Source organism: Hirundo rustica, chromosome 6 (assembly GCF_015227805.2).
Source record: "Hirundo rustica isolate bHirRus1 chromosome 6, bHirRus1.pri.v3, whole genome shotgun sequence".
In the NCBI taxonomy this organism is placed as follows: Eukaryota; Metazoa; Chordata; class Aves; order Passeriformes; family Hirundinidae; genus Hirundo; species Hirundo rustica.
This window is the reverse complement of record NC_053455.1, coordinates 56,696,514-56,719,794: the sequence shown is the minus strand read 5'-3', so window position 1 is coordinate 56,719,794 and position 23,281 is coordinate 56,696,514. Positions and strand designations below refer to the sequence as shown.

Genomic DNA, 23,281 nt, shown 5'->3' with positions numbered 1-23,281 from the left:
ATTATCCACCCTGTACTTGTGCTGGCTAGAGCAGGGTTTGGAACACAACCTTAGGTTCCTGGGGAAAAATGAATAGAGTAAGTTGACATTATGAAGCTGTAGGAGAAGAGAATACAGGTGACCTTGTCTGTGATAAATAACAGCCGTGTTAATTACCCAATACAGCCTCACTCCTGATGAGTCACAACTATAGCCAATAAAGATAAGTGTGATAAAAGGGAGTGGGGTTAGCTAGGGAGGGGAGTCATGAAGAAGAAGGATCCTGGGGAGAGAGAATCACTGCTGTGAGGTCAGTCTGGGGCTGCAGTCAGAGCCTGTTGTTGGAGCCTGCAGTCACAGTCTAGCTGGGTAAAAGCCTGCAGTCAGAGTCTGCAAACTGATCCCTGCAGTCAGGGTTCAGCAGGAAATAACCAGCAGTCAGAGGCTGCAAGGGAAACCTACAGCAGGAGCTTGCTGCAGCCAGAGTCAGTGAATGGTTGGAGTCAGGATGGCTGAGCTGTAAGGAGGAATAAGCCAGGGCCCTTTTCATGCTGTGATAAACAAGGAGTCTATGTCTTGGCTCATTTCTACCCTCTAACGAGAGGGCTGCTGCAATATGACGCTATTGCAAAAAGAGTCAAACGTGACTCTGCAGTTTATGGTAAGGAATATTGCATGAAAGACAAAGGACATAATTATCCCGATTTGAAGTTGCTGACATTTCATCTAACACAGGTTTTGTATGCTGCGATTTCAGATATAGATGAGTTGAAGAGTCTCCAGAAAAAAAAAAAAAAAAAAAAAAAAAAAAAAAAAAAAGAAAATAATCTTACAAAACAATGATTTGTAAGCATTGCCTGTGAAAAAAAGCTAAAAGAAATATGTTTCATAAGCTTTTCTAAAAGAGAGTGATTTTATGACTGTGGAAAAAAATGTTGGTTTTCTGGCCAGGTCTTCTGGCTTCTTCAAATAGAAATTGAGTGTGATTACATAGAAAAATGGAGCAAAATATAATATACACAACATATAGGAAAGTAAATGCAGTTTTCTATGCAATAGAAGGCAATCTAACCAGATAAGAAAAGAATTTATGTGAAAATGCATTTTTTCTCAAATGAAAATCAGGCAAAAGCATTTTACATTGATGTCTTAAAAGTGGTTTAGTTTAGCAAAAACTTATTGATTCAAAATATTTTTGCTGAGTAAATAAGCATGCCTTTGCACTTGCTGTTGAGTGTGTATTAAGTTTAGAGAAAACATAAAAGGTTGTTTTAATTGTTCCAAATGCAGCCCATCTCAGGCCATTCAATATCCAATACAACTCCCACCAAATTCCTTGTGGAGACTGGTGAATTTTTCCACACTGTACAACAGCCTTTACTCCCAAAGCTGGGTAGAAGCAAGGTGATCTGTGAGAGTGCTTGTGCTTGGTGCATTTCAGTACTTTGCAGCAGTCAGTTCTCAGATTTGTTTGTCTCTGTGGGGATTTTAATTCAAGGTAGATCTCATCTTGTCCTCTGTAGCTTGTTTCCATTGTAAGTTGTGGGTTCACTTCAGCACTGCAGTGTGGCATAGAACCAAAGGATTAGGAGATGAAACCTTTGCAGTCCTCTCTTCTGAATCACGCAGTGGACTTATCACACTTTCTCTTTTTTCACTTTTACTCCAAAAATACAAAATGATCAAACCAGACAGGTATGTCTACTTCTCAGCATGTACTTTATCAAAGTACAGAGGTGAGCAAACTAAGAAATGTGTGTGATATGATTTTTTATTGGTAGTTCTCCTCACTGAACTGTCAATGGTGACTTAAATTTCTTTGTTATATAACAAAGACGTTATTGGTAATAACTTTGCTCTTCCTTGGCAGACAAGCCAAATATCAAGGGTGCAAGAATTTAATCTTGTTATTGATAGCAACTAGACATTTTTAAGATATTCATCAAAAAGATCTTTGGACTTTTTCTTCTGTCCAACAACCTGATACTCAGAAAACTAGGAGAAATGATAATAAAATATGATCACTGTTTTTTTTACAAATGCTCCTCTGTCTCTCACCGGGGTTTTTTAACCTTTGATCAAAGTACCTAAAACTACCCAGTAAAGACCTTGATAATTAACAGGTCAAGATTTACACTCAGTTATGCCTTGCAACATAAGCCGTATTTGTGTGAATGTAGAAACAGTCTCTTCTGTCTGGATTTACTGCTTTTCACATTGAATCCAACATTGACTAATAAATTTTAATTAACTTACTGTAGCCTTTACATAATCAGAGTGTAATTTCTTAAGCTGAGAGTTTCTGACGTGAAAGGTGTAATTACAGTTTGTATCTGAATTTCCACTTTCCTTTTGTTCATTATCATGCAACCAGAGATGAATGAGAAATGTCTTTCTGATTATTTGAAATTTTGAGGACTTTCATGATAGCTTTTGTTCTAGCATGGGCAGAAAACATGCTTTTTTTTCAGAGTGTTTTGGCGGGTTTTTTGCTGATAAAAGTGGGACTGTCTTCATTGAACCAAAGACAGTCATCTTGGGAAGAGAGCATCCTGAAACAAATGCCTGATGCTTTCTTCTATGTGAGTTTCCTCCCATTCCCATATCCAGCTGGGAGGAAAGAACTAAGACTCACCTTTTAAATCCTTTCTCCTTGACTCTCTCAGAAAGTTTACTTTTCTCATCAACATTCCTCAACCAAATGAACACACGGGCACTTCCTTACAGAAACCTGTTCAGTTAAAGCATTCCTGGCAGTTTGTGTTGCTGTCTCTCGAAGGCTTTGGCAGAGCAAGCGGTGAGTGGGACTTCTCTATTTTAGTCCCAGCATCTGGATTAAGGTTGACTAACATGATTCTTCTTCCTCCCTTGAGACCTAAGATGACTTCCCATTCCTCTGTATCTTTTTTTTTTTTTTTTTTCCCCCTTTTCCCCCATGTGGCTTTGTTGTTGTTGTTGTTGTTGGGTTTTTTGGGGAGGGTTTTTTTGGAGGGTGTGGTTTTTTAATTTTGGGGGTTTTTTTTGTGGTTTTTGTTTGGGTTTTTTGTTTATTTGGGTTGGTTTTTTTTTCCTCCTGTGTAGCTCATAAATTCTTTACTCACCGATATGAGGGGCTGGATTATCTGCTTTCCCCAGGAGTCTTAAGTCTTCAGTCCTAGACTCCTCATTGCCATTAGGTCAGCAGGCTGGTACCAGCCTGCTTACTGCAGATTATCTTCACCCAGTGCAGACAGCTATTTTTCCCTCAAACCATGTGGAAAAGGAGAAACGATCCATAGCCAGCCACAGTCTTTGTTTTTTTCCCTGCTGTTCTGTTTCTGTTCATGCGCAAGCTTTTCAATTTCATGAAGCAGCTTTACATGAAAGCTGAAATGTAATTGCATCCTCCTGAGTAAAATGGACAATTTCTGTGCCAACCGTGTTTTTAAAGAATGAGATTATAGCATTCACTCTGCTGCATGCTTTCTCTGTGAGCGAATTCCTTTGCTGATGTAAAGGGATTAAATATTCTAAGACACGAGCCAGACCAATTCTTTATAATTCCACAAGTGTGGAGAAGATCACCTTCATTATTTTTGTCAGGGGAAGAATTATAACGTATCAGGGAGGCCTCTTTTAATACACCTTACTTTACTCTAGCAAATACAAGTGAGGATTCATTTCAGCAGACATCGTGCTTGCTGCTCTTCTCAGCCCTCCTTACACTGTAATTTCCTTGTGGAATTTTGTTGCTTTCTGATATACCTCGTAGATCTAAGGCAACAAAATATATATTGTGCAGATTGCAGGTTTTGCTTCTTTGTTTTAAACTGAAGCCCTGGAGTGTGATAACATTTGTTACCCCAGAAAAGAAAAAATTAAAATTGTGCAGGCTTGCAAATGAAAGAGTTTCAAATATCTTTTCACGCCCTACTTTTATAGTTTCTAGTACTCTTTGTCTTGCTCATAATATCTTTATATGGCTGTAGGAAATGGGTGGTTTTCAGTATTTTGTCTTTCATTGATTGCACTTGGTAAGATTTCTAGGCTCTACTCATGCATTTTATGTTTGACTATGGACAGCCATAGAAGAGTTTTCTTACAGTTATTTGTGAGCATAACACTGGCAATGTATCTTGCTTTTTTGGAATGATACATGGACTTCTCCCTGACAGATGATGTTGCAGACTTAACAGAAAGAATACTTGATATCAAGACTAAAGAATGTAGTTCTTGTTATCAAAATTGTGCTCCTCTGTCTCAAATCTGCACAATCCTGCCCTTAACATTGAAATTCATTCTCTCAAAGCCATCTCCAGTATCTCCCAGAGTGGCGCCAGCAGCCTAATGAAGAGAGGTTAGGAAAAATAGCACTCTGGCTGTTCTGGGAGAGGTTCCTAAACTCAGAACAACCTGAACTCAAGAGACGGGGCAATTGCTACCTGAGGCAATACAGTTCTACTTTGGACACAGCAAAAATAACTGGAGGTGTGGTTAAATAGTAAATCTTGTAGCTTCCTTTTGGGAGCTGCAGAAGGGTCAATTCCCATTAATGTACAGAGAGCAGACTCAGCAGATGTTTTTTGTGATGGGATGGAGGGGGTGGCAAGCTGCTTCTGCTCTGGTTATTGTCATTCCCTCCTCGCTGCGGAGTGCAGGAGAGACCCCTCCTGTGTGGTGCCACATCAGTGACCTTGGGAGCACTGCCTGTTCATCTCAGTCACGGCAAACAGCAATAACCAGACAAATCCTAAGGAGGTATTAGAGCCTATGTCTTTAAAATAAGATTATGTTCTGAATGATGCTGAGCATCAACTCTGAAAAAAATCAGTAAGAACAGAGAGTGTGCAGGGTGACACAGAGAAATACAGAGGATGCACTGTGAGTCTAAGAGCATTGGAACTATGAAAAAACTGTTATGAAATTAAAAACAGTGAGATGTATTTAACTACACTACAGCAGCCTGGATTTTAAACAAATGTGAACATTGGTACTTAGGAGTTGGGGTGGATCATCAGAAAAACTGAAAGTGCCAAGCGAAAGGACTAAAACATCATAACACTGTAAACATCTTCAGATGGTGTCAGATTAATAAGCAAAACTTTCAAATGGGATTGTCATCTGTGTGTCAGCTTCTGTATGTGGAAATCCAAAGGGCTTGGACAGCCTTCTTCTTTAAGAAATTCTGTAATTCCTTCTTTTTCTTCACTAATAATCATAGAAGTTTCTTTTTTCTGAAATGTAAGGTGCCAAAAATCTTTTCTTTCTCATTGCAAAGCACAAAAAAATCTGCATTTTCAGAGAACAGCTGGCTACTGCACTATGTTTTCTTACTCTTAACCTTACTAAATCATGAGGGAGGTAACCATAACTAACCTAATTTTAGCCAAATTGGAGCTAACTTGCTCTTCAGTCTCTAACTGAACAAAAGCATTCATCCATCATCTTCATGAGTCCACAGAATCCAGATATTACAGGCAACGCTTGTGTTGTACAACCACCTGCGGATATTAATGCCAGACATCCTTTAACAGTGTCCCCTGCCTAAAATGAAAATGGTTCAAAGCTGTTGTGGGAGAGAATGGAGGGGTTTTCCTTTCCAAGGAAAGCAGTTCCCTTCTTCTTAGTCCAGGCCTGTAGCTACTTCAGCCTCACAAGGTCTGCCTTTCAAGAGATGCTTAAAAATTCCGGAGAGGTAGTGCTTGAAATCTGAATGTTTTTCTACCATCTGTACTACTTATGAATTATGAGGACCTCTGTTAGCTGCTAAAAAGAAGAGCACTTTATTGGAGACTGCTGATGACTACTTGCTCTTTTAGGAAACATTGATTTTTGTGTGATATTTGTGTGGAGCGTTACTTGAGTCTGAAGTTTAGTCTTCTATGGCAGATATTTCTGTCAAGCCTTTAGAGCTTTTGCATTGTGCTTGATTTTTGGGAAGGCAGAGCTTAGGCTGTTGGACAAATGCAGACTGAATTATCTGTGCTCAGCACTCAAAGAGCAGTAACAGCCTTCTGGGGGCCCTTATTTCTAAATTTGGCCTTTTTGCTACCATAAACTGGTATCTGTCTTAAACAGAGTGATAGATTAATTCTCTCTCCTCCCTTCTGTCTTTGTTTTTTCCATGAGAGTTTTTAAACAATTGCCATCAATTTCAGCTCTCCAGCTCTGCATTCCTAACTTTAAACCAGCCTAACCTCTCCTCTGGATTATTGCCAGAGGCTCTGTACCTGCTATAGCAGGAGTAGTAATTCCTCTGTGGTTTCATTCCTGGGTCTTCATTTCCCATCTTTGACAATCCATGGCTGTTTTCACCTCTGGAGTTTCTCTTTGTCTGACCAGCCACAGCCCAAGCTGTACTCACGAGGCTCCCGCCAGCTTTAGAAGGAGTGACATTACATTGCTTCCTGCTTCTTCAAGTTCTTCTTTTAGCTGTGTGAGCATGTCAAGGTCCATCACTCAGCTGCATATGCTCTCCTTTTTCAAGCTCTATCCTTAGCCTGAATTCCGTCTTTCAGCCTGGCAGTGGGACTTGCTTGTTTACACCTCTGTCCACAGTCCCCAGGTCACCCGCAAGGCTCTCAGCCCGCAGCACTCATCTCACTCCTGCTCCTCTGCTCTCCTGAAAGCTGCATCCCGGTGGATTTTTAGGGCTGGTTGGTGTTTGCCTGAATTGGAGTGACAGCTCATTTAGCCCTGCTTCTTCCAACTCATTTCGGGAGCATCTGCCCAACTGAAGGTAGGGCTGAAGTGGGTGCTTTGGACAGGAAGGCACAGTCCATTCTGCAGGCTTTGGGAGAGGCTCAAGTGCCTGCTGGATTGTTTCAAGACCTGCGGGGCTAAAATGCGGCAGGTACAAGTCCTAATTCAGGTAGAGCTTCTTCCTTACATATGTATTTTTGTCATGCTTTTACCTGTGGTCTTGCTTGCCTTTTATGATTTAATGCCCGTTTCAGCCTCATGAGTTCTCCTTTTTTGAGCCTCCCTGACTACAGTCTCAGCTGTGAACATTGCACTGTTATTTGTATTCCCATGCTAGAAACTCTTTTTAAGATCTAGTCCTGAAGATTTTTTTCTCCTCATCCCTTAATATATCCCTGGCCATGTGACTCACACTTCCCATTTAAATTATAAATCATTAACAAATCATTAACTTGTGCTTACACCAAAAATGTGCAAGATGGAAGAAAGATATATCTCTTACTCAGGTTGAAACTGTGGGAATTTGAATTGCATTTTGGAATACCATCCTCTGTAAGATGTCTGGCTGGAGCAACGAGTCCAGATTAAATATGCTCTGAATTCCTATATAAAGAGGTTTTTTTTTCCTCAATTTATCATTGCTAGAATCAAACATTATCTTAGGCCTTTAGCCCCTGCTTTCCTGATCCCTGTTCACAGTCTGAGCCTTATTCCAAGTAATAAACCTAGCCAAGCGATACCAACCTGATTCTCTAGGTAGCCAGTCAAGTAATTTTTGTCCAAAATAGAGGTCTAATCCAAAAACAGTGCAAGGTTTACAGGCCTTCCTATGGTGATCCTTAGTACTATTGAGTCCACCTGCTCTTCTTCCCAACCTTCAGGCAGTTGTGTATGGATTACTGACCTTAGCTCTTTATTCTGTTTTCTGGACTTGGGACTTTATGCTTGACACCTCTAGCCTAGAAATACAAAACTGTTAATTTCTATGCTCTGTTTACTTTGGTAGATTAAATTGAGTTCATACCTAAGCAGGACAAATCATAACTAAAATTTTGATTGGAAAGCCTGTCAAAATAATGCATTTACATATGCAACTCAATATATATCCACACACTTTCACTCCCAGAGATGGCTGTTCTTTGACAGAAAGCTGTCCTATTCACTAATAGCACTAGCAGTGGTTGTGTGTAGCCTTTCCCTGTGCAATTACATTACATTTTCAGAGTGTAAGGAGAAAGGCTCAAGCTCTCCACCCACCCCCACCCTTCCCTTTGGGCTAGATTTTTCCAAGAAGAGCCTCTCTTTAGGAGAAGTACAGGGAGTACTTCGTGTGCTGTGCTCTCTTGAAAAATGTGTCAACCTGCTATGATCTCTCTGTGGCAGCAGATCTCTTGGAAGGCCTGGCTCCCATCCAACTGAGCCAGGATGGATGTGTGTGGTGAAGCCTTCCTCACCATGAACTTATCAAAAAAGCTGTACACATGATTCTTCAGCTAGATTAAATACAATCCAAGCACATTTTCAGTGATGTATCCAAACACTACTCAGGAAGAGATGTTTCTAGGCAGCTGCCCAAGTGTGTTTCTCCAACCATTTGAATGGTAGAATTTTTAAAATATTTTTCCACTTTGATGATGAAGGATATTTATAAAATATATTCTCTCTTGAAAAAAACCTAAGTTTTTCAGTTTTACAAAGGAATCAGTGTGAATATAATGCCATATCCTACCTGTAAATAGCAGAATTTAGGTTGGAAGGATGAGGTTCTTGTGGTAGATTGGGAGCAGAAAACCAAGATTAGAATGAATCTATGAACACTATTGGCTAATACAACATCAATAATGGAAAATCAGTTTTCAGGTCTTGAATTTTCAGAATCAGTTTTAAGACCTTGAGTTGTCAGACTGAACAAGATCTTTTCAGAATTGAATGACCTACTGTTGGGGGTTTTTTGTTTTCTTAAGCAATTTCAGGAAATGTTTTCTATCAAGACTAACTGCATGCATGAGGTTATTGTCAGCTTTGAACCCTTTTTCCAAAAGGTACAAGGAGAAGAGTAAAAGAAGGCTGGCAACACCTAAGATTCCTGGAGTGCTCCAGATGTTCTGAGTGCTGAGGCCTTGCCAGCATCCTGCTGCCTTGAAAGATCAGCAGGTTGGTGGTTGAAGACGATGATGTTCAGTGATGTTAAACTAAGTGCTTACACCCAGCAGCTGTGAGCCACTGGAAGGCTTCCTGCTGCAGGGATCCTGTGCTCTCCTATGATGAATTAGAGATAAAATAGCCAATTCCATAATAAACTTACATTATGGCAGGCAAAGCAGGTCCTTTACTTCCCTCAAATTAAGATTGAGCAGCTGCAAATACAACTCACCTGTTTATCCATAAATGGCAAAGGGCACGGACCTGAAGAGCTTTGATTGTAGTAAAAAAACCCAAACCCCATACACTCAGCCAAGTTATACTGCAGCTTTTTGATTTCTAGCTCTATGACATACTTGTGGTTTTGAATCTGTTACTTCGCCTTTAGTTTGAGGAGTTTTGAACACTGCTCGATGCTTTGTTGTTTGCCAGTGGGAGAGAGAAGACCTTTTGTAAAAGCAGCAGTTTTAGTGAAAATTCCATGGCTAAGGTTCATAATAGTCAGACCTTTCTTTAAATTCTAAGAAAGTCTCTCTTCTTTTTTTTTATTTTTTTATTTGTGATGAAAGGAGAAGGCTTGATAGCCCTGCTTAGCCTTTCTCCATGCTATGTGATTTACTTTAGTAAAATAGCACTTTGCCTTGTTCTTTCTGCTTACTGTGCCGTAAGACTTGTACCCCAAAATGTTTGTCAATCTCTGTCACATCTGTTCTTATCTACCTTCATCTCTCTGTCTATTTATGTAGCCTTCTGTATCATCAAAGGCTTATCAGCACAGGAATTCTGGAAAACACCCTGTCACAAGAGCTACCAGTGCGAGAGGCCTGTGTTTCTCATCTTGCTTCTGAAAGGATGCTGCACACCTGTGTCACACTGTACCACACAGCTGGGAGTGCTGAGGGCCTTGTAATTAGGTGAGGCTGTGCTTCCAAGGAGGAGGAAGAGCAAGCACAGGACTGTGAATACTCAACACTTGATTTCGGATTCATTTTCTTTTCTATGCCTGTAATGAGAGCTCGCAGTACCAGGGAGATGCTCCATGAATGAGCTATGCAAATTTCTCAGTGAACCTCTGAGATAGGGAAGTGCAAAAGTGGTAAGTTAAGCACTTTTTCTCTAAAAAAAATATTCTGTGAGTACTGATTCTATTTGTCCTATACAAAGTGAAGGACCATCCTTTAAGCAAACAGTTGGAAAGGAGAGAATTACTGATGAAATGTGAGTATAGGAGCAGGTTTGACTGGTCAAGGGGTAGAATATGATAGAGCAGTATGTATAGGACAAGAAAAGGATGTGAAAATGTAGGATTCTGTAGTAGAAAGAAGCCTGGATTACAGCTGGTTGCCTGTAAAACCCGTCACAAATAGCAGTGAGTAAAAAAACCCGGGTGACAATTCTGCTGTTGAGTTGGTAGTGGATTAAAGCCCCTGCACCTGAGCATTCACCGGGCCCCTGCCACGTGGGTTTACTTCTGTTTCTTTCTCTTCTGTGGTCTTTTTCAGCTGCAGGATCAAGGGGAACAGAACAACTAAATCTATTTCACAGCGAGGTACCCTTATTATTGTGTATGCTGGAATTTTGTGTGGTGTTGAGATTTTGCTGGTTTTATTTTAAACTCTTTTCCTTATTTTGCTTTCTATTATCACCAGCTCAATATCTGATCTCTTAGTCTTCTTTGAAGATTAAGAAAAGCAGGTGTTGAAAGTGTTTGGGGAGTTATTAATTTGCAATTTGTCTTATTGGAAAAATCCTGGACTTGTATTTGTCTAGTTTTTTTATGTTGCTTATTGCTATTTGTGTCTTTCCACAAATCCATTTCACACTGCAACCCTCAATTCTGGCATTACATGCTGATGTTTTTTCCCCCCAGGTTTGTCAGCATTGCGCTTCATCTGATGTACCTGTGAGTTTGACCTAGAGCTGTCTTGCTCCTGTTCAGCTTTTCTCACTTCTTGTTTTCTGCAGCATCATTGGCTCTGTCTCTCATGATCTCATTCAAAACACCTTCACACATTTATATTCTCAAATGCTTCATTAGTCAGGTCTAAAATAACAGTTTCTTCCACCTTATTTTTTTTCTGTCTCCTGAATCAAAACTTTTCCTCATCACTTTTCCTGAATTTTTGTTTAGTCTGTGCCCAGGTAGGTGTTTAGGATGCAGGAACTTGCCATCAACAGCTGTGAATCTCTCAAGGCCACTTTCCCAGCCCTACCCTACCCCACAAGTAATACAGGGCTCTAAAGCTGATCTTAGAAATACCACGAAGAACCCCTTGATCTACTTCACAATTGCAATGCAGAACTGCTTTCTAAGGTTTTCATATATTTTATTGACTTTTTTTAAAAAAAATTAACTTCCTTTTATTGCTGCCAGATGAGCTAGATCAGGACAGGCTGAAATTAGTCTAAGTTACCCCAGGCACGCTCTTTGCTGCCAGCAGCACTCTGGAGTTCTGCAGCTCACCATCTCCATCCCACCTCTACAGCTCATTCTGCCTGAAGTAAATGCAGGGAGCAGCAACAGCAGGAAAACAAGGGTGAGCCAAGCAAGGAAGCCAAAATGTGTGCAGGTACCTGGGGATGGATGGTAAACTTTAACTGGAGAAGCTTGAAGCAGTTTCTCCAAGAAAAAGCTGGTTCAGTGTTTCACTAATGCATTGGGAACATATGCATGGCGCCCAACAGGGACATGGGGAAAGATGGAGAATCTCTTTAACCGTGCACTTCGCAAAAATAAATCTGCTTTTTGTAGATTAGGAAGGCATTGAAAATGAGATTATACATACTGTGGGCTCCAGTAGGTTTCCTGAGCTTGGCTGAGGAAGAAAGCAGAATCCTCCTGAGGTTCTGGAATACCAAAACAGAGAATTGCTGATACCACATAAATGTTGGCTTCAAGGCGTTGCTGATGGGCTGTGAAAGGATGGATTTTGGGTCTCAGGATAGGTTTGCCCCATGAGGGCTAAAGTTAAATTATTGCCCCTATTGTTGGTTGTAATATACTGTCTGTGCTTCTATACTGGAGCCTTTCCTGCCTTTTATTTTGCCTTGAAGTGAAGATTGGTAATACCTCCTACAGAGAATGCTCTGTTAAAAGGAATCTTGGGAAGTGACGCCAGTAGCAAAGCTTCGTTGGCAAGCTATCCAAGTTGTTAAACTTCAGGTTTGAGCAGCAGATTTTCTCTGCAGTGAGGTACTTTCTTACGGCTCTCATGGCTTTACTTGCTATGATATGACATTGATACACTTGTTAGGAGAAGTCTATAGAGGTCACTTGTCTCCTTGGTAACCAGAAGATAAAATTACTCTAGTTGTATCTGTGTTTTGATGTAAGTAAGCTTTTTCTTCTCCAAAGGATAGCTACCTAGACACTGAAGCATTAACAATTCTGTAATGATTTTCTGTCTTTTGCAAGGCGGAGGGGGTCTTGCAGGGGAAGAAGAATAACAGCACTCTTAATTGACCATCTCAGTTGTACTATTTGCTTCAAGCACCTTGCATTCTAATTAGAAATCGAAGTGTTGCCGGATGATCCTTTCACCTCCTACTCCTGGTGGTTTGTGGAGTTTCTCTGTCTTTTGTTCAGTCTTCTCTTCAGTGCAAGGTTATTTCTATGCAAATGCCTTAAATAAAAGCTTTGCGGAATATGTTTTTTCTATAAAACTTAGACTTCTGTTGATAAAGAGATAACTTATCCATGTCACTGAAGCAGCTGTTGTTATGGGGCTACTAGTGCGTGCTGCACTGCAAGGAGAAGGAACATGGGAAGGTGCTAAGAGTCCACTAACTGTAGGTCAGAAACACTTTTAGCAGATAAAATAGAAGTATATTTGCTTTAAAAGATAGATATGGTGTGACAAATGTGTGGGGGTTTTTGTGGGTTTTTTTGTTGTTGTTGTTGGTTGGTTTTTTGGTTTTTTTTGTTTGTTTTTTTTTTTACTGAAAGGAGTTGTGGCAAAAATCATCAACTAGACAGATATGCTCTTAGGAGATTGAGTCTCTAAACATCTTTATTTACTAGACTATTTCTTGTACATTGCAGTGTTTAATGCAGGCAAAAATGACCACCTGCAGGGAGCCTAATTGGGTTTGATCTGTAACACAACTGTTGGCCTTGTGATTTGGTTTCAGGCATTAGAAAGATGAGTGTAGTAGGAACTTTCTTCAGTGTAATATGTACATTTACATACAGTTTAATACATGTACTCTAAAGCAAATAATTGCTCCTGCCATGCGAAAAATTCGCTTTTTTATCTTGTGATTCATTTCTGATTCCTCTCCAGATGACACTTACGGGGTGTCACAGAGATTACAGAAGAAGCTTGATCTTCTTGACTCCTGATTTCCTCTAAACCCTACTTTGCTTGTAGAGGGTAGGTTTGCTAATCACAAGGTTTGCTTCTGTACTTGACTATTACGAGAACTAGAGGAAATCCATTTTCACGACTGAGCAGAGCAGTGCATTGGGTATGGATTTTGACTTGAGAAGATTGCAGGTGACCAGAAATCTAGCATCAAATTAACCTGCTCAGAGGAATCACATGCTAAAGCAGTCTGAAAATCCTCCTGTTGAACAAACTCACACAGAACCTGTGCATCTCTGTGCGAAATTATATCTATATATATATATATATATAGGCTTTTTTCTTCAGATGAATTGCTGAATGTTTTCTCTAGCAGCAGCCAGTTTAGTTGCCAGGAGTGTGTTTCACCATTCCAGAACAGCAGCAGCTATGTTTATGCTGTCCCATGAGCTGACTGTTTCACACATTGCACTTTGTTGTGGGCTTAGGCTGTCCAACTGGCAGATTTTTTTTCTGCAGTACTAATAGCAGTTTTGTAATTAGTGTAACATGGAATCCACATTGTCTCTTGTGGAAAATTCAGTCTCCAATGCTTCTCTGTTCTTTTAAATTTCTGAACTACTAAAAAATCATGCCTTGTTGGTACAATGTGTGTTTCCTTTCCACTTTTGTTGTATGTCCTTATTTTTACAAGGCTCTTGGTGATGACAGTTGGAGATGCACTGCTCCCAGCAGCATTCTGATTCTCTTTTCCTGGTTTTTCCTGGTCAGCAGACTTTCTCCTGTCCCCCTGCCAACCAACAGCAGTTCATCCTCAAACATCTCGTGACTGTGTCCACTGAATTTTAGAAGTTCAGACTTTGCACTGTTGCATTCTGCTTGGGGCAGGTTGCTGTAGAGCTAGAAATGGTTTGATGGAAAGCTTGATCTGAAAGTGCATTTGGGTGTTTGGGCAAGTTGTGTGGCACATGTTAGATGTTAAGTAATTGTTTTGGCATTGGAATACTTCGCATACATGTTCTTTCTCTGACTTCCCAGCTCAGGACCTGATTTTTGGTTATTTTCATGTGTCCTGATAAACAGTGGTTGGAGCCCAACTTTCAGTGCTACAATGAGTCTCCTGAAGGGAAGCTTTTTGTAGTCTGAAACAAAAATGTGAAATAACTATTTAGTGTCTTTTTGTGCAAAGCAAAGATTGTTAAGGGATTTCTGTGTGTTCAGATAAACTTATCCATGGAGGAATGGACATGAGTTTCTATTAGCATTTAATGTTCCACAGTGTTTGGTTAACCATTACTGCATTTCAAAGGGACAGGAATGGGGATCCATGACTTGTGCACAGGGGCTGTCTTTTACCATTTATAAGAAAAACTTACTGCTTCTTCTTCCTGACTTACAATATAATAGGGGATTACAAACTGAGTAGCACAAAATGTAGGAAGATATGTCTGCCTAAAACATTTTCCCAATTTTTATTCTCATAGAATATTCTGAGTTGGAAGGGACCTACAAGTATCTCCAAAGAGCAACTCCTGGCCCTACACAGGACACTCCAGGAGTCACACCATGTGTCTGAGAGCATTGTCCAAACACTTCTTGTACTCTGTCAGGCTTGGTGCTGTGGCCATTTCCCTGGGGAGCCTGTTCCATCATCCAGCCACCCTCTGGGTGAAGAACATTTTCCTGATATCCAACCTAAACCTTCCCTGACACAACTTCAGGTCATTCCCTTGGGTCCTGTCACTGTCACCAGAGAGCAGAGATCAGTGCCTGTGCCTCCTCTTCCCCTCACAAGGAATTTGTAACTGCAGTGAGGTCTGACCTCAGTCCCCTCCAGGCTGAACAGACCCGGTGCCCTCAGCTGCTCCTCACATGGCTTCTCCTCCAAAACCTTCCCTGTTCTTGAGGCTTCTCTGGATGTTCTCTATTTCCTTTCTATCTCTTTTATATTGCGGTACCCAAAACTGTCCCAAGCACTTGGGGTGAGGCCATCCCAGCTCAGAGCAGGACAATCCCTCCCTTGCCTGGCTGGTGATGCTGTGCCTGATGCCCCCAGGACAGAGATGTCCCTCCTGGCTCCAGGGCACTGCTGGCTCATGTTCAGCTTGCCAAGTACCCCCAGGTCCCTTTCCCTGGCACCGTTTTCCAGCCTCTCATTCCCCAGTCTGTCTGTACATCCAGGGTTGCCCCACTCCAGGTGCAGAATCCAGCACTTCTCCTTGTTAAAATTCTTGCACCTGGTGGTTGGCCAGGCCTCTAATTTGCCAAGGTCTCTATGCAGGGCCCCCTGGCTCAAGGAAGACAACAGCTCCTCCCAATTTTTTATCAGCTGCTAGCTTAGTATCTCCTGAAATCCTGTGTCCAAGTCATTCAGGATGTTGCGGAGTACAGGGCCAAGGATGGAGCTCTGGTGAGCCCCATTAGGGGCAGGTATTATGGTGTTTGTAGACTGTGAGGTCATATCTTGGTTCTCAGCTCTGAGGAAACCTTGGGGACGTATTTTCAAAAGTAACAAACCCGAAGGCAGCCAAGTGCATGGCTGCTCAAAAATGCCATGGAAGCTTACAATGAAAAAACAATGATAAGCTAAAGACTGCATGTAAATTATATAAATAAAGCTGAAGTTGCCATAGATGAAGTCTTATGTACAGAATTTACAAAGCCCAAGGTGTAGTGTCTTGTCTTTTTAGGCCTCTCTGGAAAAGCCTATCAAAAGCCCCAAATTTTTCACAAAATGCTTGCCAAAAAAAAACCATAAAAAAATATCTCCAAACTACTATCCAGGCACTTAGGTGCCTTTTTCAATTGGATTTTTCTCTATGGAAACTGGAAAAGACTGTTGTAGGAAGTGGAGATTAGAGAATTTTTTTCATTAAAAAGCACACAGGACTGACTTGTTGTTGCCCTTTTTGAACTAGACATATAACTCCGTGTAATTTAATTTAGCTTCCATGGAAATCAATTGTGAATTGTCTCACTCTTTCCCAGTCAGTACTAAAGTGTTTTAATGGTTCAGGATTGATCTAATGAGCCCTGGAATAACTTATGTCAAAGTGGTTTGGTAAAGACTAATTTAATTTTTCTGACTAATACTGTCAGGATTTTAGCCTGTTGGGAATAATCCTGGAAGCTGAATGGGTGCACTAAGTGGAGCTGAGATGGGCTAATAAAGTCTTTACTGGCTGTAGGTGGTGTGATGTTCCTTCACTTCCAGATTAAACTCTAGATTTATGCATCTAAGTTTTTTAGCAACATTTTCAGTTTGTGTCCATGGTTCTGGTGTGAGTATTCAACAGCACAAAGAAAGCAGCATTAATAATAGAATTTTAAAAGTGTTTTGTATTGGAAGAGTCTTGAAACGATAGTCTGAATTTCAGCTGAAAATAAAGTGTGTGTAATGCAGCTCTGCTTTCTTTTTGAAGTCAGCACGGTATGACTTGTGGTAGCTCTCTGCTTTTTGGAGGATCTCTACCGTATTTTAATGAATCTGTTTTTCTTTGGTATGCACCAAAGTTGTATTAGTAACTAACCGCAGCTTGGCTTGAAATATTTTTATCCCACCCAGAGGGAACTGGGAAAAGAAGCTGAAATATAAAAGCAAACATTTTGTTCTAATACTAATGCATAGATTTCTTTGGAGTTTATAAAAACCCTGGAACTTTTGAACTATTTCCTGCATAATGCTGTGAGTTATGGACGTGAGTCAAGTTTACATGAAACTATTTGTCAGCAAGGTGGAATTTTCAACATGAAACTCTTTTTTGTTTGGTTGAGATGCTTTGGGTGTTTTATTGGATTAGCCTAACGTTAAGTTTTGAGAGATTTTGCATATCTCTGAAAAACTTTTCCAGGAGATGGCAAGTAATCTCGCTTTCCAAAATGCTCAAGGTGAATACAGTTGAAATTAATTAGAATGTGAAAGTTAATGCAGAAGTTCTCATGTTGCCTATGTAATAGATGTAAGTGGGTAGGAAAGGCAGATTGGGAAGGCCTTCTTCTGTGGAAATGTTTTTACTCTGTTAAAACTTGGTGACTTTGATAGACTGCTCGTAGATTAAAGGTCTCTTGAGCATATGTGCATTTTTAATAAGGTCCTAAGGGATGCGTATGAAGTTTTAATATTGTCTGAAAGAAACTTATTTATACTATTTCAGTCATCCCCTCTTACTCAATTTCATCACTTAATGCTATACAGTCTGTCAAATTCGAAACCAACCAGTCAGTTCCAAAACTTCTGGGTTTTTTAGAACAGTCTTTGTACAAATAGTATTTTAGTAGATTACTGAGGAAACTGGGATTCCCTTGGTGTGGTTTTCCAAGCAAAACAAATAATTTCATAATTCTTTCAGTTTATTTGTCATTGCTACTGCAGCACCAGAAGATGATTTACTAACTCTTGCATATCCTATTGACCTGTTGATTCTGTGAGTTTTACAGAAACTTAGAAAATATTCTAGTTCTTAGAAATATTAGGTTTATCTTTCTCATTGGTTCAAAAAGAGAAGTAAGAATGATGGCTGCATTAGGATGTTGCTAGAATTCATTTCTGGGTAGTAAAAGTGCTAGATTAAGTTGCTGGGTAAGAAGCAATGGAAGTCCTGAAGCTACTTGCATTTTTGTAGGGGAAAGATACAACAGATGTTCAAGAGGTTGTTGGGAAAGAGCCAGTGCATTAACATAGCATCCAGCTTCTTTTTGCCTTGCCATGTGAAGATAAATGTGGCAACAAATGCAGTTGTTTTTGCTATTTAACATCAATTTCCTAGAGTAAGTTTGTTTGTGACCTTTTATGATTTATCATGACTAGACAGGAATCATTAGATGAGAAATGTTATTTGGATTTTACTTGGACCAAATTTGAGCAGTGCATTCTGGAACATGATAGAAGACCTCCAGTTGAGCTGTTATATGCACATAGACTGCCATTAGGCAAGCATAAATATGAAAAGTAATCAAATATTAGAGCATTTACTGAAGAGTCAGGAGAAATTCTAAAATGCTTAAACAATTTCCTCTTTTTTTTAATGATTTAAAAAGGACTTTCATAAGATATGCTGTAATATAAGGATCAAACCTCCCCATGCAGACAGCTGGGTGCAGTGTACAGTAAATAGGTAGTAAAAGTTAAAAATCATCAGAATGATGTGCTGCTCTCTGTTACAATGAAATCAATCTCTACTCTTTTTCAATTTTTTTTTTCCCCTTTCTTTAAGGCAATTTCTGAATCAAACAGAAGCGGCTGCTCCCAGACTTTCAGAAAGCAGGAATTAAGAAACAGAATATAATAGCTATGTTGACTTCAAAGTACGCAGAGTCCTTGGAAAAATTTCATCTTGCCCAACTCCCTCTTGAGCTGCTGGCACCAGCTGTGTGAGATGCAAGCCGAAAAACTCTACTGGGAGATAACTATTCAATGCTGACTGAATTTTTTTGTTTCTTCATTTTGCTCTTAATTTTATCATTTTTAATCTGTACTGAAATATATTGAATCATGGAATGGGAAGCATTGCAAGGGTCCTTAAAAGGTTCTAAGTGTGACAGGGTGTTTTTAATACATCGGTGCCATGCTGGACACTTATGGTATGTATTTTAGAAATATGAATAATTTGAGTACATTTGGGAAAAGATACAATTAAAATTGAAAAATAACATAACTTTTGGGCCTTAGCTACAAAATGTTTTGTCTCTGGAGTAAATATCTAGAGATTTTTGTGTTCTGCACAAGGCTGTGCTGAAGAAGTTCTGTGTAGATATACAGTGTAAATGTGGAACATAACCCCACTTGTCAGAATTCAGTGTCTGGGCTGCACTTAGCTTTATGGTTTATGTGTAGTCCTGAAAGCTGCAAATTTGGCTTGATGATCCTTGTAGGACCCTTCTGACTTGAGATGCTGAGCTCTATGGTAATTTTTAATTCCTTTTTTTTTGTGTGTGTGTGTGGCGATGCTGCTTTTCTTGGGGCTTTGATATGGAATTCCTGGGCAATACTGTCATGATGAATTTTGAGCTATTTTGGGTGTCTTGTTTTGGTCTTCCTCTAAAATAGTTAAGCAAGCTGTGAGACTTATTTTTGCAGGATGCAATAGGGAACAAGACTAAGAGTTCAGAAAGTAATTTCAATAGAGTTATGGAGAAAAAAGAAAAACAAAGCAGGCCAAGGTTCAAGAGGCTTCCAAACAGCAGATTGCCAGTAGCAAGTTATCCTAGACAAGAAAACCCTCCTTGGGTTTTGTAATTATTTTTTTCTTGAAGATCCTCTTGGTCTCTGGAGAGCGTCTGATGAAAAATTATATTATAACTCTGTGCTGAGGCATTTACCTGTCCTTAGCTGTACTACCTGGCTGGGTCTAAATATCCTTTTTTCATACCTTAATCTTTTTAATACTTATTGGATTTGGGTGTAGAAGGTATAAAGAGGAAAAAAAATGGAGGCGGGAAGGAAATAGTGGTCAAGTGCCATGTCTCCCAAGGCTGTCCTCTCCAGATGAAACCATGGATCTGGCAGGCTCCAGACATCCTGGATCCTGCCATCTGCCACAACTGGTTGAGTTAGAACAGTTTGTCCATTGCTCTGTCTTATTTTGAAACATGCCGATGTGTTTACGGGATGATTTGCATAAAGTGACATCCGTGTGCAAAACCTGGTAACTTCGAGCCAGATGCTCTTCAAAATTATTTACATATCTGCTGAATAATTTTGGCAAGGGAAATTCTGTACAACCCACTTGTAAATAACTCGTGACAGTATTTCTCCTTGCAAATTTGGACTCCCTGAATTGGAAAGAAATAAAATCATGTGTTGCTCCTCCTTGATAGAATGAGGCATAACTCTTCACAATAGCAAACAAGAGATGCTGTTGCTTTTTTTTTTTTTTTGCCACCATTTTAAGACTGTTCCTTGCGAATGTGTGCAGCATCTCTATCTTGTCGGTGGTGAATTCATGATTCCACATCCCTGACTTCAAAAAATGCAGTGATGCTAATGTTAATAATTCATCTTGGGGGAAAGAACACTGCAATAGCTATGGAAACGCTTTTAGCAATGTACTGCCTTTGTAATTTTATTATCACTCTAAATACCTACATTACTTCTGAGTAAATATAATTAGAAGTATGTGATGGAGTCTTGTTAGGAAAAAAGCTGCTTTTTCTTTTTTCCTCTATTCTGCATTGAAAGCTTCTCTCTCTTCTTACCCCTCACTATTTTCTCTTGCATGTGCAAGAAAGATTTGGCAAATATATGCCTTTGAGGCTGACTTGCATGGGAATCTTCAGTGTTCTTTAGAGTCCAACTGCTGGACCATCAAAAACCATCAAGACATGGCTGCAGATGAACAATGCTTTATAATGTGATTAGGAGTAATTTAGTAATTCATATTTTTTGGACATTTTTACTTGGCTTGTGCACAGCCCACTTTTTGTACTGAGACTGGAGAGGACACTGGGCCCACGTGTCTCTAAAATATGAGTTTGCTGTGGTGGTGCAGAATGTTTTAACGGTCAGCAAATACTAAATGTTGTTAAACCACACTCTACACTGCTTCTGTCTTAAGGCAGTAAATCTTCCTCTGAGATGTGTGTGAATTCCCATTAGGTTGGATAAGCATTGCAAAAACTCACATTGTATTTCAAACCTCTTTGCTTCAGTGTAAGAACATAAAATCTGTTACCTATATTAACACAGGCAAGGGATTTCGACAGAGGGGGTGAGAGAATAATGCACAGAGCATCTTGTTCCAGTCCTTGCAGCTCAAGGCTTATAAAGGCATCTGTTAAATGCTGGATGGAGATATGAAGGCTTTGGAAATGCTCCTTTTTTGTTGTTTTCCAGACACCATCATCCTAAATTTCCTGGAGACATGTTCTGTTTGTCCTGATAGCAGAATTTCAAAGAATGATTGACTGATTCTGTTATTAAAGACTATGCCCAAGAGGAAAAAGCTGCTCAGCCTTTTGTCTGTCAGATTTTTTTTCATTGCCTCCTATGTGTTTATGTTAATGTAACTGCTCATATTAATTACAAATTTTAGCTTTTCTTCAAATAATGCATTTGTGAAGGTTTAGCAGTGTTTGAAATGTAGTACAAACGTAAGGTCTCAATATATGTTCTAGTTTCTTCCTGTTGTTTAGCTGTGACCTGGGCTGTGTTACTCAGAGTGGAGCTGGCACCCTTCCCCTCTGTTCAGGGCTTGCAGGACTTGGAGTACGGTATCCCGTTTGGAGCTGAGGAGTGGGATCGAGCCAGCAGAGTGTAGAAGTCAGTCGCTGTGCCAAAGCTGTGAGAGAGTTTGGGCTCTTCAGCCTAGAGAAGAGGAAGCTCTGTGGACACCTTTTTGTGGCCCTTTAGTACCTAAGGGGCGGCTGACAGGTGGGCACGGACATTACAGGATTGCATGTTGTGTTGGGAAAAGGGGCGATGGTTTCAGACAGAAAGAGATCAATTCAGGTTAGATATAAAGAAGGTATTTTGTACAACGAGGGTGGTGATGCACAAGAACAAGGAGATGGGCCTCTGAGCATCCTGGTCTAGTTGAAGACATCCCTGCTCTTTGAAGGAATGTTGGACTTGCCAACCCAAACCACCCCACGATAAGTGATGGGTTTGGGACTCTGCCATTCTAAAAATAGGCCTGAAATACTTTTACTCTAAAACTTAAATGAGACCCAGAACCCTGCTAACAAGGATAGTTGGGGTTTGTTGCCTTTCTTTCTTGGATGGCATGGAGCAGGGTAGCTGTTAGTCCTTCCCAGCTGAATATTACCCTGAACTTGGGGCATCTTGGTGTGCTTTGGGGCATAGGAGGACTGCCAGAATCATGCTAAATGTGCACTTTAGTCTGTTAAACCCACTGCCTTGAGGACTTTAATCAGCTGAGCTGGGTAAGACAAGGCCTCATGGCTCGTCCAAAGCATTTGGATGAAACGACAAACCCACTGCAAATCTTTCTTGTGGTTTTGGTTTTTTGTTTGGTTTCTTTTTACCATTCTCTTCCATTAATTGGGGTCACTGCTTTGAAAGCAGCTTTGTTTTATTTGGATAAATTAATAATACACTTGTTGCTATGTTTAAAATAGTCTGATTTAAAGAAATGGAAGAGTTGTTTGGTTCTAAACCTAGATAGCTTAAAAATAGCTGTGGGTGACTGATGCTATTGTAGCAATATAATGTCAAAACATGAGTTGAAGAAAGGACAAATAATGTAAAGTGTTGACTGCATCTTGTAAAACTCTTTTGATGAAACCCTGGTGTCTTTTTCAGCGCAAGCTTAGTTTAGCTTAATGTTCTGTGCTCTGAAAGGCAAAGATGTTCAAGATGACTAACTTACTAAATGGCGCATCCTGTTGTGCTGGATCTGCCAGGGAAGAGTCAAACATGGCAAAAACATTCCTGAAACAGCCCTGAAAAAGTTTTGTGAATTAGATGTACAGTCGACTTCCAAAATCTTCCAGAAAGGATGTCCACACCATCAATAACCTCGCTACGTTGCTAACAGCCATTTCTGAAAGACAGGCTTTGGGACTTTGAAGAGAGTACATTGATCAAAGTTTCATGAAGCAAAACAACTTTATAAAGAGGGATTTTGAAATATTCCAGTTCTTTCAAATCTTCATTGAAGTGTTTAGTGGCTGTTTTGAAAATTCTGTGGCTAGTAAAGGAGACATAGCCATTAAACTCCAAACAAAGCTGTGTTATTTCAATTCCTGTTTCTATAAATTGCAGACCTACAATGCAACTGAAAGGGTTCATACTTAAATGATTCACAAATTGTTGGCAAACGCACCTTGAGCTGTACTTTTTCAAGACTGCTGTATACACTATTAATTATACAGATGAAGTAGTAATGCTTTATAAGGCATATAATGCTTTTATATGTCTGCTGAGTAGTTAACTAAAATAAACTCAACAGTTTGGGGGGGAAATACTGTCTAATAATGAGCCATAATTTTTATAACAGAAATCTAAATTTCTTGCTGGTGTCTTTTGGGTTTTTTAACTCAGAACTTTGTCTACTACATGCATGGTATCTGTAGAGGCTCAGGGAAATCCAAGAGACTGTGGAAAACTACTCAGTTAATGAAAGGTAAATGAGAAAAATTGGAAAATAGGCTATGTTTGGTGGGGAGAGAACTGTCCTGGGAGAGACTAGAAATAAGTTTGTTTTAAAATTTTCTGT

The 23,281-nt window shown here is 39.9% G+C and overlaps 1 long non-coding RNA gene across 2 annotated transcripts; it reads left to right on the top strand.

The window, feature by feature from the left end:
* Nucleotides 1-238: 238 nt before the first annotated feature.
* Nucleotides 239-23,075, top strand: LOC120754162 (uncharacterized). Of its 2 annotated transcripts, XR_005701329.2 has the most exons (6): nt 248-289; nt 8,703-8,814; nt 9,549-9,898; nt 10,305-10,351; nt 10,673-10,705; nt 18,320-23,075. It is a non-coding gene; the product is annotated as an uncharacterized LOC120754162 (long non-coding RNA). The 2 variants fall into 2 exon arrangements; XR_005701328.2 differs by lacking the exons at nt 10,305-10,351; nt 10,673-10,705 and having other exon boundaries at nt 239-289.
* The last annotated feature ends 206 nt before the right edge of the window (nt 23,076-23,281 follow it).